Genomic DNA, 5,799 nt, shown 5'->3' with positions numbered 1-5,799 from the left:
TTTTTTTTTCAAACTTTTTTTTTTTTTTTTTTTTATCTCTGTTCCTTTAGGTGCATCTTCCTGTTTAATGTTGAATATGCCTTTGTAGTTCCCAGAGACGTTTCATGGAAAAATTAACGGAAGAAAATTAAAAAAATTAAACAGCAGAACAAAAAGGAAAGGAATGCTTTCAAAACCTGTTAGTAAAAAAAAATGTTCAGGGAATCAAATACATTAAAAAATAACCATTGTTAAAAAAAATAAAGTCTATTAAAATAAAGTTGAACAGAAAGAACTAAAGATGCACAAGCATTTCAAGAGAATTTCACTTATTTCAGATTTTAAAGTAAACTACAACTACTCCTGCAACATAATTGCAATTTTTGTGTTACATGCGAATCAATACTATTAAGACTCTGGATCTGGCACTTATTATAATAATTGTTTATTCTGGCCCAGATCAGAAAATATTTAAATTTATCAACTGGTAATGCTGCAGATTAGATCCCTTCAGTAACAGTAATATTGAGGTTGCAGCTCTTTCCATAGCATTCTATAGATCAAGAGTTTTCACTGTGGTTAATATACAAAAGAATCAAATGATTCAAAGCTATTTAAATTTATCCTTCCTCAACTGAAATAAAAGAATGATGACACCTGTTCATTTATGAATGGTTTATTCCCCATATAGATTTCTATCCTTTTAATCTCTCAAATTATTCCTATTCCAAGTCTTCAATGTGTAAAACATTATGATCATGTTATGATTACTTCAAAAGAGATGAGATGTATTAACGAACCAATCTGAATGTGCAGGAGTGGACACATTTAAGTATTACTATTTTAAGTTTTGGAGCTTTAAGTCCCAATTTGTGCAAAAATTCCAACTAATACTATTACAAAAAGAGTAACAAGTCAGTAGTAAGAGCTTTTCAATTGGGTCATTCAGTTAAATTATTTGTTCAGTACAATTTTCTAAACTCAAAATACCAATGCTAAGTTGTTCTGACCTTGAATACTTGCAAATTGTTCTATTACACTATTCTCAATACCCTGTAAAATAGTGATTTCTAAAACATACTTAAAATTAAAATTATAAGAGTATTAACAGATTAGCAGAGAGCAGGTTTTGGTGAAACATGCAGTGAAGGAATCATTAAAATAAGTGAATGAAAGGAGAAAAAAAATAACTGAAAATGGTGTGTGGGGAAAAGTTATAAAGAACACTCTAAAAACTAAACAGAAAGGCAAAAAATGTTCCAGAGTATCAAAAAGAAAGATTTTTCCAGTATTTGATAAAAGCAGGATAAAAAATACAAAATATTAAATGCATCAGTCTTATTATTCTACACAAAGCACCTTTATAAAGCAGTTTGTTTTTAAAAATTCATGATCACCCAGGCTATCCGCATTCACCTTGTAGCCACAACGATTAAGCACCACTGATTCCTTTCTCTTTCTGTCTTGCATTTATTCAGTAAAACCCAGTTGTGCCAATTGGCTTTTCTACTGGGAGGTTATAATTAACTAGTTTGCCCAAATGACCAATGACAAAATGAGAAACCATCCACTAGAGGTTAAAAAGCAAAGAACTTTCAAAAAGAAACGTAACATTTAATTTTACATTTTACTCTGAAGGTATTTAACTTTAAGCAGCAGGAATCTTTCATGAAAGCGCAGGCACTACTATGCCTTTAAGGGCCGCCTCCTTCAACTTCAAGGGCTACTTTTCCTCCCTTTAATGATACTTACGTTGTCCTTGAACCAACAGTACATGCCTAGGAAAATGTCTTACTTGCTAGGATCATGGATTTGCTTGATATCTTTTATTAGATCAACTGTATACTTGGGAGAGATGTTAGACCTATTTTGGGGATAAAAACCTGGACCACCATGCTGCAATACTGTTATACTACTCCTACTCACCTGGCAAGAACAAATAATGTGCCCTCTCCACCCAAAAGCCTTTTTGGTGGTTTAGTCTCGTATTCTTGGCTCTCTTTCTAGTTTTAAGGTTTTAAATAAACCCTTAAATGTTACTTAGCTGTGCAGTATAAACAAATGCTTACATGAGGGAATGATGAATTGTGGTTCCGTGTTACCAGCATATCCAAGTTTCGTATACCTACAAAACAAAAGGCAACAGGTTATTCATTATATTACTATCAATTACAAATTTAACATATGGCAATAAATGCCACAGGAATACTAGTTACAGACAATTTTTTTTTCCTTAAAACTATTTATAATGGAAACTAAGGTCTATCATAGAACTGGCTTGCTTGCCCCAAAACTGAAATCAGACCGGGGTTCACCAAAAACATCACCTTCCTATTCAGTGGACAACCTTAGCCTTCTGCACACTCTAAAAGAAAAAACAAACTGCATGTAAACTAATTATTTATTGATTTATTTACAAAGGCACAGCTATATACACGGAAATATACATCCACGTTGTTCCCTGGTCAAAAAGGATAAAGAAATATCAGCAAGTTCAAAATTTCCTATTAGCTGCAGGTCTGCTATGTTTTACCTATGCCCATTTCCTAGTCTAGCGAGATTTCAGAGCAAAACAACATGCTTAAACATCAATTTCCGTTCATCACAGTTGAGAGCGGAGTCAGTTTTCCACAAGTCTTTCACAATCCAACATTCCTCAGGTCTAAAAGGGCCTAGTGTCATGAAATCAAGATAGTGAGACTAATAGTTTCTAGAAATATTAGCCATAGAAGAAACAATATTTACTTTCCTTGCCTACACGCTGCATTCTGGCCTATTATTCTAAGCAGCTGTCAATGATAATGTCAGGAGTGTATCACCTGGGATACATTGTAAAAGGCAGGCTGACATTGCCCAAAAGCAGCTAATGACTGAAAGTGGTATAGGTGTTCAAATTTACACATGGAGCATCTAGATTTAAAATATTTTATAGATGATTGAGGGGGGAAAGATAGATCATGCCTTTCATATTCAATTTCTGCAACATGCTGTTGGCATTGTATTTATTCAGCATACTGTACATCACTTGTGTCACATTACTGCAAAATGGTAAACTTAAGAATTGCCTATTTATTCAGCAAAAAATTAAATCAATATTCTATTAAACTTGCCAAACTGCAATAAAATATCTTGTTCTAAGCACAAAATACGTTACCAATCAAGACATCTGTTGGAATATTTTTACTTTTTTGATATGACAGCCAACAATAACCTCACCGTAAAAGTATAAAGTTAACAATAGCAAAGATAATTGCTCGAATTATTAAACCATGATGTGCACTACACCCAAGATTTCAGATTATGTACCTATGCTAATATTTAAACGGGTGTTATCCACATTTCCTTCTATAGTGAGTTGACTGTACTGGCTATAGAATACAAAAATAAGAAGCAATGTATTGGCATCTCAACAGACCTGACTTTTCAGATACAGACAGAAAAATTCTCAAAGTAATTTAAGGGCAAGTCACTACAGTATGCAGGTCTGCATCAATACAGAAGCAAGGAGTCTAGCAACAGACAGTAACAGATTGCTTTAACTAGCCCTGATGGGAGTGCCCCATCTCTACTTTCCTTCATGCTAACAACTCTGGGGTTGTCATTCTGTTCAGCTAATCACCAATGCCTATGCATCTTCTGCTACTGGTGTTACTGCACACATGGTGCTAGAGAAAAGAGAAACATAATGTTCACACAATTTAAAAGGAACACTGATGACAGAGCTATTAGTACAGAATGTCACTTAAGGCTAAAAATTCATTTGCAGTACTAAGAAATGTTAGAAAGCCGGTGCAAACCATCCTTACTGAAATACTGTGACCAATGAGATATTATAGCAAACTGATTTTTTCTTACACCTGGTCAAATTTAAAGGAATTTCCCCACCAACAGCTGTCCTCAGCATGCAGAAGCAATGCTGATTTTGTAAATCAAGCTTCTAATTCTAATTGAAAATAATTCAATCAATCAATCGATCAAGTATATGCAGGGCCAACATCGTCTCTTTCATGCATGTAAAATGAGGTCTCACAAGCGTAACCTCGCAGAATTTGGTTCTGCCACTTTGGGATAGTAACAGTCCTACTGATAACATGCAAGCCAGAACAGAACCCAGCTTACTTTTCCAAAGTAAAAGTAAAAAAGGCCTTCTGCTTAAAATTAGCTTTAGCAATAGCTTGAGACTTGGGAGAAATTGCTACCAGCCGTTCGTAGTTCCTCCACAGACCACTGCAGGGCCTCAGACAACTCCGTGCAGAAATATTGTGCAGAAAACAAAAGCTAGATTGTTGCAGGTAACATGCTGCTTAGTTTGTGGGATAGGAAACAGTCCAGTGTACACACACATTTCCTGCAGACTGAAAGAGAACTACTGCCAGATGAAAGATGTATTTTCTATAAAAGGCTTCGGTCAAGCACACAGATCAGCAGATCTAATAATACACAAAGTTTATTTAGCAAAAAAGCAGCATGGCTCATAAAAATAAAAATAAGACTGTTTCTATCCTTAAGTTAAAAAAAAAGGTCCCTCAGCTTCAGTCTCTTAATACCAAAAACAGCATATTGGTAACTCCACTGCTGATAGCAACTGAAAGCAAGGATTCACCGTACACATCTTCAGGGCCTCCCTGTATGACTCTTGATCACGGAAGATATTACTACTTGTCTGTCTGTCTGTCACTCAGGCTAGTAATTTGGGTATTATTTTCACCTTGTACCTCTCTTTGGCCTTCACATCCAGGCTACATACTTTAAGTCTTACGGATTCCTTCTGCAAAACTTCACTAAGATACAAAATTTCCTATCTGTCCACACAGCCAGTGCTCATTTAGGCTCTCATCTTAGATCCCTTTACTGCAACATCCTCGTCTCTGGCAGGGACATGTATTCTCGCCTCATTTGGATCCCTGGAACACTGCTGCAAATATTACTTACCTGTTAGTTTAACCACATCAACCCTCTAAACACATCCTTTCCCTGCATCAAATATAAGCTGCTTGTTTTCACCTTCAAACCCATTAACAGTTTGCCTCCGCTGACCTCAATACTGAATAAAAGTTGACAGAAGTCAAGACCCAAGTCCAGTTAGCCCACAACGTTAGCCTCCACTGCCCTCTTGTTAATTTGCCAAAGCACTTTCAAGCTCTCTCCCAAGCTGCCTTCACATTTGAGAGGAGCTGCCCACAAACCTCTGCAAAGTTCTCTCATTATCTTCTTAAAATGCATTTGGGCTTTAGGTGACCTTTACAGCAAAACAGGTAGTTAATAAGCTACAACTACTGTCTATCAATGTTTCCTGACGCTCCCTTGCCTGTATCCATCTGTTTTCTGATGCTATTTCAATGGTAAGCTATTTCAGACGATCGTGTTTTGGTCTGTACAGAGGCCAGCACAATGACCAAGGCTCCTAGTACTATGGTGATACAAATTAACAGTACACTGTACATCAGATTTCCATATATGTAACTAGGAAAAGCAAAGATAACTAGGAAAAGCATAAATATATTTAACTAGGAAAAACCACTATTAACAAGAAGTGATCAAAATCTGAGATAAGTGCTGAAAGGGTAGTATAGAAATAGAAGAAAATGAGTGAAAGAACAGGGATCAATTTATTTAATGCTGACATTCAGTTCTGAGAAAGCTACCTTGAAAAATATTGAATTCAGCAATGCATCTTCATAAGCACAAAGCTCAAGTTTACTAGGTACCAGCACCCAGTGATAAATCTTTTTAAAACATTTTGTCACTGAAAAAAGCAATGTCTTGAGCAAGCTACATTTGACAGGAATTAAACTTCAAAAAGCAGTTCACACAAAGAAA

The 5,799-nt window shown here is 35.7% G+C and overlaps 1 protein-coding gene across 1 annotated transcript in view; it reads right to left on the bottom strand.

Annotated features, from left to right (window-relative positions):
• The window catches only part of ACTR3 (ARP3 actin related protein 3 homolog), a 33,065-nt gene extending 30,929 nt beyond the window's left edge, over positions 1–2,136 (bottom strand). The window contains exon 1 of the mRNA XM_019522521.1: positions 2,049–2,136. The gene's annotated coding sequence lies outside the window, so the exon portion shown is untranslated. The remainder of the gene's footprint in view (positions 1–2,048) is intronic.
• Between the last annotated feature and the right edge of the window lie 3,663 nt (positions 2,137–5,799).

The sequence above is a fragment of the Gavialis gangeticus genome, unplaced genomic scaffold (genome assembly GCF_001723915.1).
Source record: "Gavialis gangeticus isolate Ggan-Ray unplaced genomic scaffold, GavGan_comp1, whole genome shotgun sequence".
In the NCBI taxonomy this organism is placed as follows: Eukaryota; Metazoa; Chordata; order Crocodylia; family Gavialidae; genus Gavialis; species Gavialis gangeticus.
The sequence above is the reverse complement of the archived record's forward strand: the minus strand, read 5'-3'. Positions and strand labels throughout refer to the sequence as shown.